The sequence below is a fragment of the Triturus cristatus genome, chromosome 7 (genome assembly GCF_964204655.1).
Source record: "Triturus cristatus chromosome 7, aTriCri1.1, whole genome shotgun sequence".
Lineage (NCBI taxonomy): Eukaryota > Metazoa > Chordata > Amphibia > Caudata > Salamandridae > Triturus > Triturus cristatus.
The window spans coordinates 1,044,789,004-1,044,814,201 of NC_140590.1; the positions used below are offsets into that span (position 1 = coordinate 1,044,789,004).

At 48.4% G+C, this 25,198-nt stretch overlaps 1 protein-coding gene across 2 annotated transcripts in view; it reads right to left on the reverse strand.

Annotated features, from left to right (window-relative positions):
- TCERG1 (transcription elongation regulator 1) overlaps positions 1-25,198 on the reverse strand; it is a 698,295-nt gene that overhangs the window by 195,235 nt on the left and 477,862 nt on the right. The window lies entirely within an intron of this gene.

A 25,198-nucleotide genomic window follows, 5' to 3' on the forward strand; every position in this document is an offset into this window, starting at 1 on the left:
ACAAGGTTGGGGAACGATGAGGCGGGGTGGAGAGGGTGGAGGTGGGGAGGGTGGAGGAGGTGGAGGAGGGGAAGGCACTCTGAAAGGGGAGGTAGCAGTGTCTTTCCTCTTTGGAGGTGGAGCTGGTTTATCCAAGTGTCTCTTTTTTGTAGACAATGTCAAATATCCAGTTTTTGGATCCTTGGTGAGTGTCTTTTGGAGAGGATCCGGTGTAAAAAGTTCTTGCGACACTGGTTGTTCGGTCGGCGCCGAAGTTTTCGGGGCCGACGGCTTTTTAGGCTTGTCCAAGCTGTGCTTCTTTGGGACCTCCGATTTTTTGGTCGGTAGGTTTCGACACCGAAGGCTTTGGTACTGGGTTCGGTGAGGAGATGGAGGCCGATCTTTTCTTCTGTGCCAAAGGGTGTTTTTCGGTACCGATGGTAGGCTGGCTCGAGCCCGAGCTGCCGGAAGGCTTCATAGGCTTCTTTACCGGGCCCGAAGGCGGGGTGTGAGAAGCAGTGTCCTTGGTCTTGCCTAGGCCCGAAGGCGAAGGTGTGACGAAGCCTTTTTGGGTGTCGGTGTGGGAGGGGGTATTGTACTCCCGACCCTCTGCGCCGGGGTGATGTCCTCCACATCTGAGTCGTCGGCCTCAGAAGCACTGACGAGGTAGTCGTCCTCCTGTTCGATGTTCTGCTGTCCCGGAGCTTCGACGTCGTCCCCGAAGATGTCGACTGGAGCGGAGGTCGAGGAGTGCACCATGTTGCGTCTAGCCCGTCGATCTCGAATGGTCTTTTTGGAGCGAAAAGACTTGCAGGCGGGACAGTCTCGAGCTTCGTGTTCAGGGGAGAGGCAGAGGTTGCACACCTCGTGGAGATCGGTGTGGGGAAACTTGGACCCACATCGAGGGCACTTCTTGAAAGGAGTTCTTTCCATCAGCCGAGACCGGAGCCGGAATAGGCCCGAAGGCCGCCGTCGACGACCGGAATCGAAGAAGTGCCGAAGAGAAGGTGATAAAGATGATTTATTATCTGAAGGATCTCGATGAGCGAGGATTTTGCGTCGATCGGTGAACTGGAAAGTTCGGAACCGGAGCACGAAGTATTACATCCGAGCCCGACAAAACAATCTGAGGATGGAACCGAAGCCCATGCGCAATACGAACCAAGGGAGGAGTCACCGAACTCGTGACTTCCAAAGACTTTCCAAGAGGAAAAACAAACTGCAAACATCCGGGCCCAACACCAGATGGCGAGCTATGCACAGTGTATAATCTGCAGCTCATATGCCTCGAACCTACAGTTACAGGTAACTAATTTTCTTCTCCCGTATTGAATCTTTCATACATCCACATGCTTGAATCAGAATCATAAGCAGTAAACCAAGTGAAGAACAATAATATACATAGCGGACAGTGGGAAATAAACAGATTGGCAGCACCACCTGTCCCACAGCTGCACCAGTCTTAGTTTTATCCAGACAATAAACCTTCGTAAAGTTGTGCCATTGAGTCAATGTTGTTGCTTGGCAGATATGCTGGATGGGCATCCCAGCAAACAGAGCTGTTGAGGTGGAGACAGCTTGGGTGGAGTGGTCCTTGCCCATGTCTAGCTATGTTTTTCCTGCTTGCATGTGACAAAGTTGAATGGTGGATGCATTCCATCTGGCAATGGTCTGCTGGGAAACTGGAAGACCTTTTCTAATACCATGATATGCCAGAAACAACTGAGCCACTTTGCAGATTTGATGGGTCTTGTGTAGATAAGATTTGAGACATTGTGTGACATCTAGGGAACGTAGATATTTTTCTGCAACAGTCTGAGGATTGAGGAAGAATGTCCGTAGAATCGCTGGCCTATTCAAGTGGAAGTTTGAAGGGACCTTGGGGATAAACCTAGGATTGGTTGCAAGTATTACATTGTCTGATTTGAATTGAAGGAAAGGTTACTTAATGGTAAATTCCTCTTATCCTTTACACTCTTGGCAGATGTGAGAGCCACGAGAAGTGCAGTTTGCCAAGTAAGGTACTTCAATTATGCTTTGTGAATGGGCTTAAATAGTGTTTTCATGAGCTGTCCCACCACCACATTCAAGTACCACGATGGTGGGGGTCTCCATACCAGAGAAAATGTCCTGAATAGACCCTTGAGAAATGGTTTCATAACGCAACTTGACCATAAAGAAGGTGCATTACTGGATCATCAAAACCCGGAAATTGCCACCAGGTGTACTTTGATAGAAGAATGAGTCAAACCAAATCTTGCCAGGAGACGTAGGTATGGGAAGATTTGATCCAGAGGGGATTTGAGAGGATGGACCTTAGATTCAGCACATCGAAGGCAGAAATGTTTTCATTCGAGTTTATACGTTCTGTTTGTGGTGTCCGCCCTTACTTTGAAAAGGATTTCCCTGCAGTCTGAAGGAATGTCTAACATGGCAAAGTCATTGAACTCAGGAGCCAGGCCAATAAATGTAGCAATGTCTGGTTGGGATGACGGACCAAGACATGGTTAATGGTAAGTGATGTTATGGTATCGGTTTGAGCTGAACATGAGGTTGTTCCAACAGGAGAAGATGCTCCGTGAACCAGAACTGTATGGGCCACTTGTGGGTATTGAGAGTCGGCAAGGCTCTTGAGCTTGTTGAGCACCCTTGGGAGCAATGGGATTGGAGGAAAAGCGTAAGAATCCAGACCATCTCCTTGAAAACGCATTCTCTCACGACCCCTTTTGGCGATGCTAACTCACGAAGAATGGGCATTTCTTGTTCTTCGTAACAAAGAGATATAGGTTTGGCACACCCAAACAATGGAAGAGTTGGTCCAGAATGCGATGGTCTAGCTCCTACTCACAGTAAGGGATACTGGTCCTGCTTAGTGAGTCTGTGAAGATGTTGGAAACTCCAGGGACATGTTCTGCTTTGAGCGTTATCTGATGTTGAAGAGCCCAGTGCCAGATCTCTTGTGCTTGAAGAGATAGCGCTGGTGAACGTGTTCCACCTTGTCTGTTGAGGTAAAACCTGTTTGCGGTGTTGTCTGCACATATGAGCACTGATGGCTGCACTATCTTGGGGAGAAACTACTTTAATGCCAAGGCAATAGCCTTGAGCTCCAACAGACTGATGTGCATCTTTGTTTTGTCTGGACCCAATTTGCCGCATTACTGCAAGCTTTGACAGTGTGCACCCCAACCTTCCAGGGTGAAATCCATTATTATGACCTATTCAGGGATTTGTGCCAGATATGAAAGACCTGTGAAAAGATTTGAAGTTTGTGTCCACCAAGTCATGGCTTTCCTCATTGCTGGAGTTATTTGAATGAGGAAAAAAAGGACACCTGCGCCTGGCGCCATTGTTTATCCATTTCTTCTTTAAGTGGAAGCATTTGTAATCAGCAATTCGGAATAAGAGAGATGGAGGAAGAAGTCATTCCTAGGAAGGACTTGTAGATCCAGACAGAAATGGATTTTCTTGTGGACACTCAGTAAGCTAGTTGTCAAATCTTTATTTGCCTGTCTTGAGGGGGAAAGGCTTAGTTTTGCACAGTGTCGAGGAATGCTCAAGAACGTCAACGTTGTTGTGGGATTTAAGTGAGGTTTTTGATGGCTGACTGCTAGACAGTCTGGTAAGCAATGAGAGGCATGTGGACGAGGCTGTTGCTACTTGTTGTGTGGGAGCTTTTCTGAGCTAATCGTCCTAGTATGGAAAGACTAGGACTCCTTTCTGTCTGAGATGGGCTGTTACTGGGGCAAGCATCTTAGTATTAATGTGCGGTGCTGATTTGAGTCCGAATGGAAGGACACTGAATTAGTAATGGGTGCCGGCTACCTTGAAGCACAGGAATCTGTGGTGTTTTGGACGTAGAAGTATGCGGCTTGAAGGTCCAGAGATGTCATATGATCTATTTTGTCGAGACAGTGTAGTATGTCCTGGAGCACAACACACAAAAGGGGGCTAAGAGGAGATTTAAGGACCTGCATGGTCAGCCTCCCCACTCGTAATATTGATCACAAAACAACCGACGGGTCCAGAACAGGAGTCTGAGGGAAATGCGTCAACCTAGCTGAGAGGGGGGATCCCTTTTTAAAAACGGTTTTCCTCAGACACCAAAGGTGTCATGCTTCATCATACGAGTGCCTCCTCGCGTCAAGAACCTAGTCTTGAAGCGGGCTACGACCCCCTCGCTGTGAGGGAGGAGTTCAGTGATGTTTTCAATGAGTCAGGCGGCTTTTCCTATAACCCTATGTGAGCGTGGTGTATTGAGAGAAGTGCAGTGCTCGTGTAAATGTGGATTAAAACTGGCTACCGGGTTAGCTATCGACAAATTTATTCAGCTACCCTGTGTCAGGATTAAAAACAGCAAATCTGGTAATGGAAATGTCAGAATTAAAGACAGCTACATTAAAGTGTGATCAACATGTTTCGGCCTTGGGAACTATCAAAGTGTCATGGCCTTCATCAGGATCAACAAAACAGCTACTGCAAACAGTGAGTGAATGAACAAATACATGTGCGAAAAATAGAAACCACGGTGTGTAATATTGAACCACAGGTCTTGTTCAGTAGGTCCACCGGTAGGACTTACAAAAGTTAGGGCGCTAGCCGCATCTGTCCTGGGCCATTTAGCCAAAGGTACATATGCCTACCAACATCTCCACGTGGGCGAGGTATGCAGTCACATGTCCAGCAGGCAGGCTCACTGTGGCCTGACTCATTGAAAACATCCCTGAGCTCCTCCCTCGCAGCGAGGGGGTTGTAGCCCGCATCAAGACTAGGTTCTTGACGCGAGCAGGCACCCCTATGATGAAGCACGACACCTTTGGTGTGTGAGGAAAACTGTCCTTAGACAGAGATTCCCCCCCCCCCCCTTCTCTCAGCTAGGTTGACGTATATCCTGGAGCGTCACCATGAGGAAATATTGTTTCTTTAGAAATCTGTTCAACCTCAGCAAGTCGAGGATTCGGCACCAATCCCCTGAGGTTTTCATGATAAGAAAGAACCGAGAGTAGAAGCCCAGACCTTTCTGTAGTTTTGGAACAAATTCTATTGCTTCCTTCTTCAGCATGGATACCTGAGTGTGTGTGTGTGTGTGTGTGTGTGTGTGTGTGTGTGTGTGTGTGTGTGTGTGTGTGTGTGTGTGTGTGTGTGTGTGTGTGTGTGTGTGTATGTGTGTGTGTGTGTGTGTGTGTGTATGTGTGTGTGTGTGTGTGTGTGTGTGTGTATGTGTGTGTGTGTGTGTGTGTGTGTGTGTGTGTGTGTGTGTATGTGTGTATGTGTGTATGTGTGTGTGTGTGTGTGTATGTGTGTATGTGTGTGTGTATGTGTGTATGTGTGTGTGTATGTGTGTATGTGTGTATGTGTGTGTGTGTGTGTGTGTGTGTGTGTGTGTGTGTGTGTGTGTGTGTATGTGTATGAGTGTGTGTGAGAGAGAGAGTGTGCTTGTGTGTGTGTGTGTGCTTGTGTGTGTGCTTGGGTGTGGGTGTGTGTGTGTGTGTGCGCGTCTGTGTGCGTGCAGGGGGGCAAGGGTCCTGTTGGTGGGATGTTTGTGGGTTTGTGGACTAACTCAAGATTGCGTCCTCAGGAGATCACATCGAGCACCTACTTGTCGGATGCTAGCCTGGTACACTGATGAAGATGGTTTGAAATTCGACCTCAAACATGGGTTGGTGAAAACTGAAGGGGGGGGGTTGCTAGTCGCCACTAGATTGTGGTCACTGTTTCCTATTGAAGTCTCTGCTGATAGCTTTCCTCTGGTTGAATGTTTATATGCAGCCGCTGGTGGCTTTCTAGATCGCTGCTCTTGAGAATACTGGGAAGCTCCTCTCCCTCTGGCTCCTCGAAAGGGAAGCTTCCTATATTGTAGACTCCCCAGGGACATTGCTGTATCCGCATCAGCCTTGATGGACTGAAGCGCATCATCCATGTGCTTTCCAAAGAGCGATTTGCAGTCAAAGTGCATGTCCAATATTTTACATTGGATCTCTCAGTGGAAGGAAGTGGATTTTAACTATCCTTGTCTGCGGAGAACAGCCGCTCCCACAAGTTGCCTCAATCCAGTAGAAGAGACATCAATGGCACAGTCGATTATCTCTGCTAATATTCTTTACCCCCTCTTGTAGAATTTTCTGAGCTTCTTGTTTGGCCTCTCCTGGTAGCAAGTCAATGTAAGAGGACATTTCCGACCACATTTGGCCGTCATAACGGCCTAAGATTGCCAAGGAGTTTGGCACTCTAACAGTCATGGCGGCCATGGAGGATCCCAATCATAGGACCATCCCTGTCCGGAGGAGTGGAAATTGGGGTGACTGGTTCTTAGAGCGACTTTGTGCCGCCTGGGATACTACAGAGTTTGGTTGCCATATCAGACAATTTGGAGAGTCATTGGGTGCCTTGTACTTTTTGTCCAATCTTGGGATGACTTTTGAAACTGTAGCCGGGTTCTTCATGGCTTTATGACCTTCTTGCCAAATAAAATAAATAATAGCCCTCAGAATTTTGGTAGGTTGTTTAAAAATCATAGAGGAAACAATCTGTTTGGTAAGAAGCGGAAGCTCAAACCGTTTGGCTGCTCTCTCCAATAAATTATGGAAGCTGCTAATGTCCTCTGGCGGAGACTCTACTGGTGCAGCTGCTGGTGGGGATGAAATAGCTGTCCCACTCACTGAAAACTGCGGTATTGTCTCTTAATTCACCCTTTTTTCTTGCCTTCGTCCGAAGTTTGTTTGTGGCATAGGAGTTGCAGGTGCAGATAGATGGTGGAAATCTAAAGTAATAGTCTTGTAACATACTTTGCAAATTGGTAAACAAAGACACTTGAATGGAAGCCTCTGGATAGTCTTTCATTGAATACTCATCCTGGTATTGCTCTCAGCATTCTCTTGCAGAGTAATATTGCTCCCCAGGGTGATAGTGCTGGTCATCACAGTCGAAGTCCTGGCATTTCCCATACAGCCACCCCAAAGGAACCCTCATCTTCAGAGTCATCTTCATCTAAGAGGTGTGCAGGTGCGTAGAGCAAACACATTACTTGGAGAGGTGTGGGCTGAAAGGATTGTGTCTGCATAAGATTCATCTGCTACAGGGATTAAAGACAATGGAAGGAAATGCCAGCTTTGCCATAGTTTTTGTTATAGACGTCGACTGATCTGTAGTCGCAGTTTTTTTTTTTTTATCTTGGACGTGTATCATAGGCCGCATCAGTATGGATGAACCCATTGTCGACGGTATCATCGTTTGGGCAAGAGATCTGACAAGGGAGACCTGGTTAGCAAGAACCCAGTGCACTTCCAGTCGAAATTACATCATGTACCAGGCAAAAAGTGGTGTTGACCATGTAAAAAAGGAGTACTTTCCTCAAATACTCCTAGGTTAATTATAAGAGTAAGCCGTTTATCCATTAATTGTTGAATTTGGTGGGTGGGTACGAATTTTTATTCTTCCCAATTTGATATCTCCAGCTTGGATTCAGGATGCTAATACAAGTACATTTTATTATATGTATTTCACTGTTTGTTTCTACAGAACTTCAGTGACAGTGATAAACGCATGGTAATGTGCTTTCATTAGAAACATTTGTTGAAAAACAAAAATCCATGACAAAAAGAATTAAAACATGCATTAGCATATCCAATAGGTCTTGCCTTTGGGACTTTATAAGTGTTTAGCCATGCAGCACGTTATCCTGGGTGCTGTGCAGCAAGGGATTGAATAGCTATACAACTACTACATAGTGGGTCATGCAGTCCGATTTTCAGAAATAGTGTACAGATGCATACATATTTTTGGGTGGGTGGATCAGCAACTGCACCCATAGGCTTGTGTGTGGTGGGGCCAGCATCTCTTGTAATAAGGCATGTTTGTGAGAAGTGTGTGGGGGGGAGGGGTGGGTGATGGGGCGCGAGCTCAGCAGCATGTGACCCTGCAGTAAAAGAATAGTGCTTTGGTACAAATGCATTGATTGGAATGACACAGCGGTAGTTTAAAAAAAAAATAAACTTTGGCATCAAATAATTAAACACAATGTAAAGCTCCCCATAAATTATATTCTGTGTGTGTGTTTTAAAAACAAAGAGCTGGTATAGTAGTGACTAAGTCAGTTAAACTGGCAACCAAACACACAAGAGTCAATAATAGCCCAGAAAGACTCTGACAAGCAAAGCCTAACAATATCGCTCTCCAGATGCTAACCATTTGGCAGGACATACTCTTGACGGGGTCTGTTCTAACTTACCCTGGCTCGTGGCAGACACTCCCTCTCCCTTAATCTGGTCTGACCATTCCTTCATTCCCCTTAGAATCACAGTGCCTCCGAAGACACAGATAGTGAAACATTTTAATAATCCTCAGCAAGGGCCTCCATGGGCACAGATTGCCAAAAATCCGAATCTACTGAGGATGGCTAATGCTCTTGCTCCCATGTTGACAGGCAATACAGAGATAGACTCTCGCTTGTTTCAGTCCTGGCTGACTAATGTCGGCAAGGCACTCATGCCCTCGGACATGAACAACAAGCCGTCAAAATCAAAAAACCTAAATACTCCCTGGTTCACGCCCCAATTGGCCCGAGCACGCCTGCATTGCAGACAACTGGAGCGACAGTGGAGAAGGGGGTATATGGAGAAACAAAAAAAAATTTTCAGGGAAAGTAGGAAAGCGTATTTTTCTCTGGTTAAATTAGCAAAAAAGGAATTTTTCACAAAAAAAATCACCATTGCCAAAGATAACCAAAAATTGATTTTCAAAATCGTGGAGTCTTTCACTAAGCCTAGGGCGGAACAAAGGGATCTTTTAGCGTCTCAGTCACTCTGTGATCAGATCTCCCTGTTCTTTGAGGAAAAAATCCTCAAAATTCAGAAAGATTTCCCAGATTGTAATTCCATCTCTGAAACTCCGCTGATGGATACCTCTGCCTCCATCTCTACTTTTGAACCGGTCTCGTTGGATATGACTCTCATAGCCATCGAAAAATGTAAATCAGGGTCTCCATTGGATGCATGCCCCCCGTCAATTCTACATCAATTATTGGAGGTAGTTAATCCGATAATAAACCAGATTGTCAACTCGTCTCTTAGGACGGGCATTGTACCAACTGATTGGAAGTTGGCTCTGGTCAAACCCTTAAAAAAGAAACAACATATTGACTCGGCAGTACTCTCAAACTTGCGCCCTATTTCACTGCTTCCAATTCTGGGCAAAATTACGGAAACCTTTGTCTTAAAGGAGTTAACTAAATTTTTTGAGGAGCAACATACCCTCCATCCATGTCAAGCTGGTTTTCGGCCCAAACACTCCACAGAGTCAGCCCTTATTGAGGTCTCCGAATCCTTGAAAATGATTGCGGATAGGGGCAGGAGGGCCGTTTTGATTCTCTTGGATTTATCAGCTGCATTCGACACGATCTCTCATGACATTCTTCTGAGACGTCTCGAATGCAGCGGTATCTCTGGTATGGTGCTGAGATGGATCAAATCCTTCCTGACCTCCCGGAGACAGGCGGTCACTTTAGGCCCCTTTCTCTCCTCTGAACGATCCATTTCTGCAGGAGTCCCTCAGGGATCTTCCTTGAGCCCATTACTCTTTAATGTCTATATGGCTCCCCTTATTACCCTGATTAATTCTTTTGGGATTGAGGTTATGTCATACGCGGATGACACTCAAATGATTATTTCTTTGGAGAATGATTCTACGCAAGCCGAGATGAACTTTAAATTCTGTTTGACTGCGGTTCTTCAATGGATGTCGATCAACCATTTAAAGTGTAATACAGACAAAACAGAGATCCTCCCTATTGGGGCGGATACTCTCTTCCAACCGTCCAATTGGTGGCCCGACGGAGCAACCCCTCCACCAGAGGTTGTGAAAGTTGTTAGGAATCTGGGGGTCCAATTTGATAACTCCCTCTCTTTTCTCCCCCACACCAAAGCTGTTGCAGGGATGTGTTTTAGTTTAATCAAAACTCTAAAAAAATTCTTCCGGTTTCTTCCTTTGTCTGCAAGAAAGTCTGTTGCTGTGGCCCTGATACTTTCTCGTATTGACTATTGTAATGCACTCTTGGCTGGAGCCAATAAGTCAGTCCTTAAGAAGCTTCAGGTGGTACAGCATGCCGCAGCCCGCCTGGTTCTTAAACTTCCCAGAAAGTCCTCAGCCTCCGCAGCTCTGAACAAACTGCATTGGCTCTCGGTCCCTAAAAGAATCCTCTTCAAGATTCTTCTTATTACGTTTAGGGCAAAGATGAGGGTCGGCCCCAAATTTCTGTCAGCACGCTTCACTCCATATACCACCACCAGAGTGCTCAGATCCTCCTCGGCTAATCTTCTTAAACTTCCCAACTTTAGATATAAACTAAAAGGCGCAAGAACCCTAGCTTTCTTGGGTGCCAAAGCTTGGAACAAACTCCCAGCTCAGATCAAACTGTGCAACACCGAACTTTCATTCAGGAAAGACCTTAAAACCTGGATTTATAGTACACCGGAGGATTGTTGTCTTGCACTAATTTAGTTATTCTCAGGAAACTCACTCTCTGTTATTCTCTTCACTGTATGACGCTAGCGCCAAGATACTCCTCGCGGAGTGATAGTAGCGCTCTACAAGTACAATCTCAATCAATCAATCAATAACTGGCAAGCTACTTGACCTTACTAATTGTATGGTCAAGGAGGAGAGAAATACCCTAGTGGCTGACCAGCCATCACATGGAGCCTTTGTTGCGGTGCAGCGAGGAGTGGGAGCAGGAGAGCCGACACTTGCGGTTGTATGATAGAGTGTCTCCACAACAATGTGCCAGCCTGCAAAGAGTGAAGCTCTGTGCGGGGGCAGGTAGTGCACCTCATTAGGCCTAAGGTGCCCTGGGGGACCCTCTGAGCCTGGAGCGCTCATCCCCGAACTGCTTCCTGTATAGAAGTGCAGCTGCTATTTATGGAAGCCTTGATTCACTCCTCACCCGACATCGATGTATTTCTAATTGCAATATGTTTGCAGAGCAAACATCTCTGTAAATGGTCAGTACAGGCTGATTTCAGCCACGCTTGTTCTTTCAAGTAATGGCATTTTTGTCAATCCATGAAGAACAATGTCACTTCGAAGCAGCACTCTCTGCTTTAAATGTGCACAAAGTTCCATTTACAAAACTGTTTACATTAAGGAAGCAGATAGTAAATATGTTATACAAGTCACCAAAAACATGACAGTCAAACAAAAGACACAAACAGGAGGAGAAAGAAAAGCACATAATCGGCTTTACGCTGTGCAATGACAAAGAAAAGCGCATAGCCTCCCAAATCGGCTGCATTGCATGAAAGCAGGTGCCGTGCTGAAAAATGAAATGCGGCGACTGTGTAGATCAAAGTTTTACACTGCACTAAAAGGGTCTGGCCTCCCAAAGCTGCAGCATTTCATGAAAGCGGGAGCCATGCTGAAACCTGAAGTGCGGCGCCCTGGAGTGGTCGAAGGTGACAGCAAACAAAACCGTTGGGTAGGAGGGGAAAGCAGTAACAGAGGATAAGTATGGCAAATGAATTGGTCGCGAAGACACAAATTAAACAAAACAACATTTAACCGAAGCAGAGGCAGGGCAATCAAATAAAAGAGTGCTATGAAACAGGGCTAAAAAAATCCACTCGCACTCTAGCGTTTGTGAGCCAGATTTAATTAGGACGAGCTATGTTTAGGTCCTGCTCGCCCCTTTGGCGAGTAGGAAGACAAAATGACTTTTGACCTCTGCCTCTGAAAACAGAGCAAATGTGACAAGATAGCAAGATTGCTCACAAAGTGAATGATCAATAAAAATGCCTTTAAATCTGGTTAACTTGTCACATTTGCTAGGCTTTCAGAGATAGAGGTCAAGCGCATTAGTTAGGTCAAGCGCATTAGTTAGGTCGAGTAGAGGTTTCAAGTTACTAGACCTGCTGGACTAGTGATATTTTTATGATTTGAGCCCTGCGAAAGTATCGTAAATAACATGAAGAGTAAGAGCACATGTAAGAAGGGCAGTCTGTATGGGAGGTTACAAAAGTCCAAAAGGAGTGTCTAATACGCTATTTCACCAATCAAAAGCTGGGAATTATAAAGGACAATGAAAGGAACCAATTAAAAAGATGGGTGGTGCTTGTAGATATAGCATTTTCTACAAGAGACAGCGTTGTCTAGGCGAGATGTAAAAAGGACAAATTGTGATTTCAAGTACAAGTATTTTGGAAGAGTCAACTATTATCGTAGATACCATGCCAATAGCTTCTCTGTGGGGGACAGTGAACCAAGAGAGACTGGACAAAGACGAGAGAATCCAATCAAGCAAAGAATTTATACATACAAGATCTACTCGTTCAGATATCTATTTTCAAGTCACTCAATCCAGAAACTGTGGAAAGGTGTGGACTAACCCTCATATAGTTATTCCAAAAATACCACACGGTTGATACATAATTCATGGCAGTAGTGCCTGCTTTGCCACTTGAGGAAGGAGTTTTGGATTTACCCGTAACTGACCTTTTGAATTTTTGGTAAAAAGTTGTCGTGCAGGATAATATGCCCCTACCCAAAAGTTGTTGTGAGGGTACTGACGAACAAGTTACTTACCTTCAGTAACGATGTATCTGTAAGAAACATTAGTTAGTTAGATTCCTCACCTTAGAATATCCCCAGGCGTCAGGCTGGATCCCGAAAGTTGTCTCAGCAATACCCCTGCGTGTCGCTAGGCGTCGTCTGCAGCTCCGCGTCAGTCTTCGGCGTCATGCGCCGGGATGATGTCGGAGTACTTAGACGCCGCCTTCGTGTGCTGACGTCAGTTCTTGTACATAGCTTTTCGCGCCAGGAACGCAGAGCCATGCAAGAGACCGACACTGGTGCCAAAAAATTCAAGGGCCCTGAAAGGGATAACCTCAACCCTAGATATCGGTTCGCAAAACGAGGAGGAAGGGTGGGTCGGTGAGGAATCCAACTAATGTTTCTTACAGATACATCGTTACCGAAGGTAAGTAACTTGTTCATCTGAAAGAAACACGTTAGTTAGATTCCTCACCTTAGAATAGATACCCCAGCAATACCAACCCCGGTGGCGGGTCTGCGAAACAAGATCACACCAGAAAGTCCTGGAAAACAGAACGGCCAAAGAAGCCGTCTCTCTGGACTTGGCTGTCCAGGCAATAATGCTTAGCAAATGTGTGCAGCGATGCCCACGTTGCCGCCTGACAGATGTCTTGCAAGGGGACTCCCCGTCCCAGTGCAGTGGAAGCCGCAGTGGCCCAAGTAGAATGGGCTCTCAGCCCTACAGGAGGTTACTTTTTAGCTAAGGAGTAACATGCCTTGATACACAAAATGACCCACTAGATATGGTCCGTTTGTGCACCGCTCGTCCCTTCTTAGTGCCCACGTAGCCTACAAAGAGTTGGTCGTCCACCCGGAATTGCTTGGTGCGATCCAAATAGAAGGACAGCGCCCGTTTTGGGTCCAGACGGTGGAGCCGCTCTTCCTCTTTCGAGGGATGCGGAGGCGGAAAGAAGGTGGGCAACGTGACAGACTGTCCAATGTGAAAGGTAGTCACAACCTTATGAAGGAAAGAAGGACGAGTTCTGAGAACAACTTTGTCCGGATGGACAGAAAGGAAAGGTGGCTTAGAAGAGAGCCTGGAGCTCACTCACCCTTCTAGCAGAGGTGATGGCCACCAGGAAAGCAGTTTTGAGCGTCAAAAGACGAAGAGGACAATTATGAAGTGGCTTAAAGGGAGCACACACCAGAAACGTCAAGACCAGATTCAAATCCCACTGAGGCATTACAAAAGGAACAGGAGGAAACATGTGAGTAATGCCCTTAAGAAAGCGAGATACAACAGGGGCTTTGAAAAGAGAAGGCTGATCAGGAAGCCGTAAGAAAGTAGAGATAGCAGAAATATAACCTTTCAGGGTGCCCAGAGCAGAGCCTCGCTGGGCCAAAGAAAAAAGAAAGAGGAGAACCTCAGAAAGAGGGGCGGAAAGAGGATCCACAGCCTTTGCTGTGCACTATGCCACAAATTTGTTCCACCAGCAGGCGTATACCTACTTTGTGGAGGGACGCCTGGCTGCCAGAATAACATCACAGACTTTAGGAGGCAAGTCAAATGGCATCAACTGACGCCGCTCAATCTCCACGCATGGAGGTAGAGACTGGACAGGTTCGGGTGAAGGACCGTCCCCTGCTGCTGCGACAGAAGGTCCTCCTGAAGAGGTAGACGGATTGGGGGATCGATCAACAGACTGAGTAGCTCGGGATACCAGTACCTTCTTGCCCAATCCGGAGCCACAAGAATGACTTGGGCCCAGTCGCGCCTGATCTTCTTCAGCACTCTGGGCAGAAGTGGTATAGGCGGAAAGGCGTACAACAGACCGCAACTCCACTCGCGACGAAAAGCGTCCCCGAGCGAGTGCCGCCTTGGAAACTCCAACGCGCAGAACTGCTGACATTATGCGTTCTCCGAAGAGATCTAACCAAGGCTCTCCCTACTGCCGAAAGAGGCCTTGCGCCACGTCCAAGTTGACACGCCACTCGTGATCCATCATGCACCGGCGGCTGAGTTCGTCTGCTCTGGCGTTCAGAGAGCCCGCCAGATGTTGAACCACCAGGGTGATGCCCTGATGTTCCAGCCATGTCCAGAGGCACAGAGCCTCCTGACAAAGGGCCCACGACCCCACCCCGCCCTGTTTGTTGCAATACTACATGGCGGTGGTGTTGTCCGTGAACACCTGCACTACACTTCCAAGAACAGAGGGAAGGAATGCCTTCACTGCAAAACGGATCGCCCGCAGCTCAAATAGGTGGATATGGAGTCAGGACTCCGCCGGAGACCAGAGGCCTCTGATCTCCGCCTCTCCCAGGTGGCCCCTCCATCCCAGGAGGGACGCATCAGTCACTACTACGTGCTCCGGTTAAGGTAGGGAGAGGGATCTGCCACTGACCCAATCGCGGTCCGTGAGCCACCACTGCAGCTGCTTTGCAGTGCCCTCCGAGATCTAGACACAGTCGGACAGGTTGCCCCGATGCTGGGCCCACTGAAACTTTAGGTCCCACTGCAGTGCCCGCATCCGCCACCTGGTGTGATGTACCAGCAGGATGCAGGAGGCCATCAGACCCAGAAGCCGCAGCACCAACCTGACCGAAACCCAGGATAGAGGCCGGAAGATGGGAATCAGGGCCTGAATATCCCGGACCCGCTGTTCCGGAGGATAAGCCCGGAACTGCTCCGTGTCCAGAACCGCTCCGATGAAGAGGAGCTTCTGAGAGGGACTCAGATGCGACTTCGGCACATTGATGGTGAACCCCAGTGAATGCAGGAGGTCGACCGTAGTCTGGAGGTGGGAGACTACTGCCTGGGGCGAGCCCGCCTTTAACAGCCAGTCGTCGAGATAGGGGAAGACTGGAACCCCTAATCTGCGCAGATGAGCTGCGACCACCGCCATCACCTTCGTGAACACCCGAGGGGCACTAGTGAGGCCGAAGGGGAGCACGGTAAACTGAAAGTGCTCCTGGCCCATCGTGAACCGCAGGTAACACCGGTGGGCCGGCAGGACGGGAATGTGAAAATTAGCGTCCTGCAAGTCCAACGCTACCATCCAGTCTCCAGGGTTGAGGGCAGCCAGAACCTGCGCTAAAGTGAGCATCTTAAACCGTTCCTTCCGGAAGAAGACGTTGACGCTCCTGAGGTCCAAGATAGGGCGCAGGCCCCCTTTGCCCTTCTTGGGGACCAGAAAGTAGTGGGAATAGTAACCACGACCTACTTCTGGACCAGGTACATGCTCGATGGCCCCCTTGGCCAAGAGGGCCGTAACTGCCTCCCGCAGAAGATTCAAGGGATCCCCTGACATACAGTGGTACTGCGGTAGCATGGCTGGGTGGGTCGTCTCGAAGGGGAGGGCATAGCCCCTTGGACCATTTGCAGCACTCACCTGTCCGATGTGATGGAAAGCCAGTGGAGCAGGTGATGGCGAACTGCCTCCCACTGGCGTGGAATGGGCCTGAAAGCACGGACTAGGAGGGCTTTGAGGCGGATGCTGCCGGGGTAGATGTGGACTGACCGGCACGTTGACCCCCAGTACCGCCTCGGCGGAATCCACGTCCGCGACCACGTGCAGGTTGGGTCTGCGGCCGGTGGCTAGGCGGACGCGAGGGGCGCCCCTTCCTTGAGCACGAAAGGGATGAAAAGCGGAAGTTTGCGGGCGCGGGCCGAGAGGCCCAAGAACTTGGCCGTAGCCCGGCAGTCCTTTAAGCGCACCAGCCCACTATCCGCCTTTTCGCCAAAAAGGCAACTTCCATCAAAGGGCATATCCATGAGGGTGCTCTGGACATCCCCCGAGAAAGACGTGGCCCGCAGCCAGGCGTGGCGGCAAAGAGCCACCGTGGTTGACATCGCCCTACCCAGCGAGTCCGTAGTGTCTAGTCCACATCGGATAGCATGTCGCGCTGCATCCCGCCTGTCGGCAAGAGCCTGGGCGAGCCGTGTCCGGGCCTCCTCCGGACACTGGGGCAGCACGTCCTCCACCGTATCCCACAGGGAGTGAGTAACGGTCCAAGAGGCAAGCGGTATTCAAAGACCGCAGTCCCAAACTAAGGGAAGAGAACAGCTTCTTACCGAACTGTTCAAGCCTCTTGGATTTTCGATCCGGGGGAGCGGACGGGAAGGAGGACTGGGAAGTAGAGGCCTGGATCACCAGGCTCTCACGCGTGGGGTGTTTGGACAGAAAGCTGGAGTCGCCCGGTGCAGGGCGGTGGCGCCGGGCCACGTTCCGATCCACAGGAGGTACCGTGGAGGGCTTGGACCAAGTGCCCTTTAGAACGTCTACGAGCGCCTCATTAAACTGCAGCAGAGGCTCCGAGGAGCTTCCTGACGGTTGGAGCACTTCAGTGAGGTTAGTCCTCACGGCCACAGCAGGTAACTCCAGCCCAAGGGCTTCAGCCGCCTTGCGCAGCACCACGGAAAATGCAGCACCCTCCTCCGAAGCCAGTGGCAGGGGAGGTGTCCAGACCACTGGCATCCCCCAGCTCATCTGCCCAGTCCTGTGATAAGCTGGCCTGCAAGGCCAGAGGGTCCTCAGGCCCCTCCCAGTCGTCACCTTCATCCGATTCCTGGTAGACAGGTGGAATGATCGGAGCCGGGCGAAAGATGAGATTGCCACCCATCGGTGTCAGACGCGGCGCCCCTCCAACGCCGGTCCCGGACCGGGACTGAACCGGGGAACGGCGTCATCCGAAGGTGGTACCGGAGGCGACGCCGGCGGAGGGGTCGTGAGGTCGACCGGCGTCGCCTGGGATCCAGGCCTGGATCTCGCGGGGACCTGCGGCGTCGGGACCGGAGTCGACGACGGCGCCGGAGCCGCCGGCCCGCTAGGCCCCCCCAGTCGAGCCGACGGGGCCCAAAGGCGCGCCGACAGGCATTGACGGCGGAGCCAGGCCTCTCATGGCCGAGAGGAAGGCACTGATCTCCGCTGGAGTCTCCAGGGACCGGCTGGTATGGGGACGGACGCGACTCCTGTGTATCCTACGGAGCCGTGTGGGTGGTAACACACGAGCCCTCAGCTGAGTCGCTCGACCGGCGAGGGGAGCCCGAAGAGCGATGTCACCTCTTGGACTTCTTACCATGCTTCGACTTACCCGAAGACTTGGAACCGGACGAGTGGTGGTGACTGCGGCTCCGCGACCGGTCCCTCGACCTCTTCGACTGGGACCGTGAACGGCACGGAGCCGACTGCCGGTACTCCAGGAGCTTGCGGGACCGCTCCTGCCTAGCCTTTGAAGTGAGGGCCCGGCAGTCGAGGCACGACTCGGAATCGTGGTCGGCCCCCAAGCAGAACAGGCACCGGCAATGATGGTCTGTAACAGACATCAGTCGGTGACAGGAGTTGCAGGGTTTGAACCCGGGCAGCCTACCGGCACCAGAGTCGAGCCGACACAGACCAAAAGAGTCAAAAAAGTTTAGTCAAAAAATGACTAAGGGGTAAGCTCTTCCCGGATCGGCACTGTCTGGCGCGGAAAAAAGAACGGACGTCAGCGCGCGAAGGCGGCGTCCAAGTACTCGGACTACGTCATCCCGGCGCACAACGCAGACGACGGACGCGGAGCCGCAGAAGACTCCTAGCGACGCGCAGGGGATTGCTGACGAAAAACTTTCCGGATGCAGCCTGAAGCCTGGGGATATTCTAAGGTGAGGAATCTAACTAATGTGATTCTTTCAGATGAAGTGCAGAGAGTTAGAAATTACAAATGGCTGTTTAGTTCTGACCTACATATATCTTTAGTGTTCTGAAGAGAATTCTTCAGGGTACATTTTAGAGGTAACAAGACTTTTCTAAAGTGTGTGTGGAAGGGGTGGCGGTGCCAGATTCAGGGAGAATGAGTTCAACTAACAGGTCTGATTAATTTGCAAGTCTGAACTCATTTTAGAGAGAAAGGATGGGGGGTGCACCGGTTCTAAAGGTGAAAAACCTTGGTTCTTAACTGGACAACGAATTGTCGATGAGGCCTCTGGTCGCGAAGGTGGCTGCCACATGCTTTGGGATTCTGAAATGGCTGCGAAGAATCCTTTGGATTTTTCTTTTCTCTGCTCAAAATACAGACATTCATGCCCTTATTTCATCCAGATTGAACTACAGCAACGTCCTTTATCTGGGAGCTGATAGAGCCTCTATAAAAAGACTGTAGGTGGTTCAAATCTTGGTAGCCAGGCTACTTTACAGAGTCCCAACAAGCATTTGCAATGCAATAGGTCTCGCATTTACACGAGTTTGAGCTATTGACATTGCAAATAACAATGCCTCTTTTTGTTTATGTTTTTTAAACATAAGTAAAAGGCAGTGTCATTTACAATGCCAATTGCTTAAACTTGCGTAAATGCGAGACCCATTGCTTTGTAAATGCATCTTAAATCTGTTAGCTGCAACAGCCCCCACACAACACATTGGACCTCCGGGACTATCTCATAAGCAAACCCTGGGCCTTGTCCCCTAGGTGTCCGTCTTGTTCCCAAGAGTTTTCCACTTGGCTTCGCCGATGGTGCCATACTGGAGTTTACGTTGGGAAAATGAAAATGCACATTTTTGGACTAAGATGTAACAATTTTAGGAGAGCCAATGGCAGGTGTGTGGCCTGGTTTAAGTGAAATGAACAATATTCATAGCTATCCGCGTAGTTTCCAAAGGGGTTTGCCGTCATTGTTAGTTACAATAATAATTGCAGTACTAAGAAAGGTCGGTAACACGTGTACCAGTGCGGGAAATACAGCCTTTCATCCTAACACGTTAGATAAAATGAGGACAATCGTTTGGATACACTCGCGCCTGGTATGGTGCAAAGTGGCAGTTGAAAAAAGCAAGTATTAATCATCAAGAGGATTCTCGACAGCTAGGGCCTCTTCAAAACCGAACAGGCTGAGGCAGGGTCAGTGACATGCCAAGCAGCGCCTGACATTCGCCCGCCCACTCCAGCACTCCCGCCTTCTCCGATACGTAAAACTTGATGTATAACTGACTATGTCTCAACCCTCCTGACCTTTCAGAGCCCCATTGAGCCCAGTCCAGCCCCACATCCATCGGCTTTTCAGAAAAGCCTTTGGTCACGGCCGCTAGAACTATGCGATGGGGAGGAGCAAATTATATGGCCGGGTTGACTAAATTAGGTGGCAACAAAAGGCGCATTTTGCAGCGTTAATGCGGCGCATATTGAGACAGTATTACTGTATTACTTTGTATTTTATACACTTTAACACTGTCTAAGCAAAAGTTCCGCCTCAGTAGCAACAGCATAACACTCAAATACAGAACCAAGGAACTGAAATGTGGCCAGTCCACTTTTGTGAAGGGCCCTCCCTGCACAGCAATGCATACCGCCGCATTTTTAAGCTAGACACATTATATGGCAAATGCAGAAAACAGGACGGTCGCAGAATCGCATAATTCCGTTGGCCCTGCCCATACACCCTTACACCGACAGGCCAAAGAGTGCTAGGAGACATCCCATATTCACTCCGTCTCCACCAAGCACCTGTTCAGCTACTCACGATCCATGTCATCTTGGCAGACCTTGCCAGCTCCAGAGAAACAACTGGTGTGGCGAGGGGGGCATTGTGGGAGACAAGGCGATGCATATCAGACGAGCTCTCCTGAGATGAATCCACAAGGAGGGTGCAAATAAAAACTGTACATTGAGAGCGGCATCAAGAGTGGCAGGCATTGACCACTGCGTGTGATCGAGTGGCATCTTAATATCTCATCAGCAAAGTTATCTCTACATACTAAAGCGCGTGCTGCAGAGATCTGTGAGCAGCAAGTGTCAGATTTTAATCCCAGCAGTACAGAGTCCGCCTCCTGATGCAGATAAAAGGAGTACCACTGAGTTTTGTAATGCAGAGATTATTCAGTGACAAAGACCACCTCGCTTTTGCAATACAGAAGTGTTCGATACCATTGTTATACCAATTTCCGACCAGGCACTACTAGCATGCAACTCAAGAGGGAGGGTCATAATTCAATAAATATATAGAATTAACCACCAGATTCCTCAGTGCCACCATTTTCTCCAGCTTCTTGGCTATCTTCATCAGTTCATCTTCTCGCCCCATGGTCAGGCTATTGGCTTCAATTGACCAAAATACAAGGAATGGGGCCCCGGAGCAGCACGAGACAGGTGGGAAAGGTTCTACAGGTGAATCTCAAGAGACATACATAGTCAGGTGGGCGGGGTGGACTGCAGGGTGTCGCGAGCCATCAAGGTTCGGCTGCCGAGCGATGCGTGGCGGGAGAGCTCTCGACACAAACACTGCCGATAAGAGACTACTTAAAAGATTAAGTGATGGAGTCCCAAGTTTTATTCAGATTTGATTTTAATCTGTCGGCAATCCGCCGGCGTTGGCTCGCTTCTCTTCAGTCGACTGTCTCAGGGCGCTTCGCAGTTCGGGTATGCAAGCCGCTTAACATTTCTTAATTTGTAAAAGATGAAGTGCTGGAGTCCCAAGTTTTATTCAGAAGCCCGCGGCTGGTGCTCTCGAAAGCCAGGGGTGTGAATACTACCACTGCGTAGTGTCTCTTCAGCAGTTTTTCGTGAGTGAAGGTGCTTAGCAGTCAGGTCATGTGAGCCACATGTACGTGCACAGTACGGAGGGGAAGGGTGACAGCGCAGCTGTCCGGGAATTGAAACTATGCAGTACAGAGATGTCTGCAGAGGAGGGGCACTGCGTGTAGTTGGAGAGACAATGTGTGTACACGATGAGCCTGGCGTGCAGTATTAGCCACACCTGCAGAACCAACCAGGCCGTGCGCTGTGGCCAATCATGCTCCACTACTAATCTGCGCCACGCTACCCTATAAAATGTGTCTATTAATACCTTGTTGCTCTGTTCCCTCCAAAGCCTTAGAATTAACCAGCCTTTTGTATGATGAGCTTCAATGGATATTCAAAATCCGCGCACATTAACAGGGCTGTTGAGATCCTAGTGGTCTGATGTGCGTTACTCAATCCGTTCCGGAAGCATTTAGGCCCCAGGTCATGAACCATCAGCATCACACCTTGAAATGTCATCCACCAGAAAAGCAGCACGTTCAGGTGACTTCCCTATGGACTCACAACATTGAACACAAACACCGCCGAGAAGAGGCGTGGCGCGATGATAATAGCACTCCGTGGTGTGACAGGCTATACTTGGCACTAGGGACTTACTTCATGGGGCAGGCGCTGGACCCACCACTCTGGGTGCCACGAAGCGGGGCTGTGTCCCGTGAGCCCGTAGCAGCAGGTGGACAGAGTTGTAAGTGAAGGTGGGCGAACCAAAAAGTTAAACAAGCGCTCGCCATCTGTTTTCACTCGGCCGCTTGTTTATATTTTGCATCGCGTTTTCATTTTCACTTTAAGTGAAAGCGCGATGCAAAAATAAACATGCGGCTGAGTGAAAACAGATGGCCCCCCTAAAAAAGATAAGAAATTGCTTTGCGACAGCCGCAAAGCAGAGGAGCCAGTCCGGATGGGCCGGACGAAAAGGCGAAAGGGCGACAACAAAAATACCCCATTTCCAATGGCAGGCCACCGTTAAGCATAAACGGTGACGCAAGCCAATGAAAATGAGGGGCGGGGCTTGGAATCCCCTTCTGAAAACCCCTCATCCACAAAATATCTCGCCCAGCGAGCAGCGCTTTGCGCTGCAACGCCAGGCGAGACCTAAAAAGTGCATTGGCGGCGTCTCTCCTGAAGGAATTGCATTGGCTTACGGTGGAGAAGCGCATTTTATTTAAAACTCTGCTTGGTGCAATGTGCTAGATCAGGAGCTGGCCGTTGGTACCTACATGGACTAGTGAAACCTTATCTTCAGACTCGTTCACTACGCTCTAGTGATCTTTCCCTATGCGCTGTTCCAAGAGGTAAACTGACTTGTTTGGGAGGACGTTCCTTCGCCCAAGTTAGAGGCTGCACTTTTTTCTTCCTTTCGGAAATTGTTGAAAACCAGGTTGTTCGAGCAGTGTGATGAGACTAGTGCCGGGAAACCCCGTTGTGGGTTGCTGCTCGCACTATATAAGCTCTTTTAATAATAATAATGGGTTAGTAGGAGCATACTGTGCTTGAATGTGTTACATGGCTTGTGAGTCATGTAAAGCTTAAATCATTGTTGACTATATTTGTTTCTCCAGATACCAAGCGCATAGTAAACATGAAAGCACACAATGTTCTAACTGAAGAACTCTTTGCAGGCTTCTCGTACCAAAGCAGTTGAAAGGAAGATTCAAGCCCAAAATTCGAGGTATGCAGGAGCCAGGCAATCAAGTTTAACAAGCATTTGCAATGCAATAGGTCTCGCAATTACATTATTTTGAGCTATTGTCATTGTAAATGGCAATGCCTTTGAAAAAATTAAAAGGCAGTTATTCACAATACCAAAAGCAACATCTATTGCATGGTGTCCATGAAGACGGCGCCGCGCTTATTAAAGTAAAAAAAAAAAAAGTGTTGTGGGGGATATTGCTATTGGCAGTGTAAACTACTGTCTTATTTAGGTTTTAAAAAATCCGATATAAATAAAAGGCATTGTTAATTACATTCAGAGTCGGCATTGAGCTCCTTGGACTGGCAATCCCCGAGCCCAATCTCGTTTTTCATGGAATGTGCGACCCTGGCCTTAACTGAAAATTTCTTTGAATTTAAACAACAACTTTACCATCAATGCCAGGGTACTTCGATGGGGAGCACCTTTGCCCCTAGCCTAACCTGCCTGTATATGGCAGCTTTTGAGAAGGATGTCATCAACAATGACAACAATCCATACCACAATAATTTGAAACTTTGGAAACGTTTCATAGATGACATCCTAATTTTCTGGCATGGCACCTTGGCCACATGCAATGTATTTGTGGAATGGATCAACCATCAGAATAACTATTTGCAATTCTCGCACACTATGTCAGACACCAATGTTGCATTTCTTGACTTGAACATCATATTGTCTGAGGGACACCTCTCCACCTCCCTATATAGGAAACCTACTGACCGTAACAGTTTACTCCTGTAACAAAGCCACCATCCCAAAGCCCTAAAGGACAACTTACTTTTTGGCCAGTTCCTGCGCATAAGACGCAATTGCACAACGACTGAGTACAAAAAGGAATCAGCCACGTTAGCTACCAAACTCATAACTAGAGGTTACCCCTCCAAAATAATCAACGACTCGATGGAGAGAGCAAGAAACAACCCTAGAGAGTCACTACTTGAGGTTCACAACAAACCCACCACTGACACGCTTACATGTGTAACCTCATTTACACCCAACTCATCCCCTACCAAAAAGATCATTTTTAAACACAGGGGGTTTACAGATACCTAAGCCTAGATTTGAGGACATGAGAACTTGCAGTCTAAGAGACATCCTTATCCATACGAGACCCAAGATGCACACTATCTCTACACAAAAGAATATGTGGGGCCTACCACCTGTCAAAGGACACTACCCCTGTGGTGCATCCACAGTGTGCAAATACACAACATTAACCAAAGAGGTTACCCTGCGGACAAACTTCAAATGGTCCATCCAAAAACACACCAATTGCAACACTAGACAGTGCATTTATTTGATCACCTGCCCCTGTGGCTTGCAATATATAGGAATGACCATGCGAACAGTAAAAAACAGAATAATCAAACATAGGAGCAACATACGCTGTCCGAGAGCTACAACTAAACTATACAGACATTATACGGAGGCACAACATTCTCCAGATTCAATACACTGGATTGTATTAGAATCTCACATACAGATTTCCAAATCCTCTTTATTCAGGATTGAACAGAGATGGGTGCATAGATTATCATCTCACACATAGGGACTCAATGACGATATCCCGTGGTGCTTGCTTCCTTAATGATCTCCTTATGTAGCCTCTATACCTCTATGATCATTGAGTGAATATCTCTAGTTGAGTTAGATCTAGCGTTCTATTGTTGTCACTCGCTTTTGTCTATTGATTGGTTAGTCCTTACTGACAGCGACCTGTGTAGTATTCGAATGCGTCCGCAACACTCAGCACTGTGATGTCACATTACCAGCACATTGCTGTACCATTACCACCAAGTTACTGCTCGCGGTGGTATTTGGTATTGTTCACTTGTTGCCACTAAGTCTCCTGCTGTTAGCACGCACCCTGACAATATATATGCCTTGCTACTGCAGCAATGTACTACGACTCATTCCATACTAAAATGGCCGCCATGTCTACCACTAGCTCTAACAAGGAGCTCCAAGCGTCGCACGTCATGCGCGAGCCCCTAGCGGCACGCGCGTACCAGGCCCCCCACGCAGCTCCGCCCATCGCTTTACAAACGCATACTATATCCTCCCGCCGCACCGGCAACCAGGTACCACCCCGGTTCCTGGCGGTAGAGTAGGTCACAAATCAATGCAATTCGGGGACCTCCACGGAGTCATTTCTAGAAGCAGGGGACCACAGCTTAAGCAATTTGTATGATTTGATCGCCAAAGCAATACACAAAACAAATATAAATAAGTATTAGTCAATTCACAAATTATAAAACATTTTATTAAATTTGCAGCAAACAATGTGTGGGATTGACCAGGAGGCTGCTTTACACATGTCCAGTGGGGCAATGCTGCAGTTTTGTTTCATGTGAAGAGTGACCTGGGCTTTAAAGGGGGGGCTCTCTTGACTCCGTTTCAACAGGTTTGGATATATTCAACTATCCAGCTACCAATACATGCTTTGCATATAGGCTGATC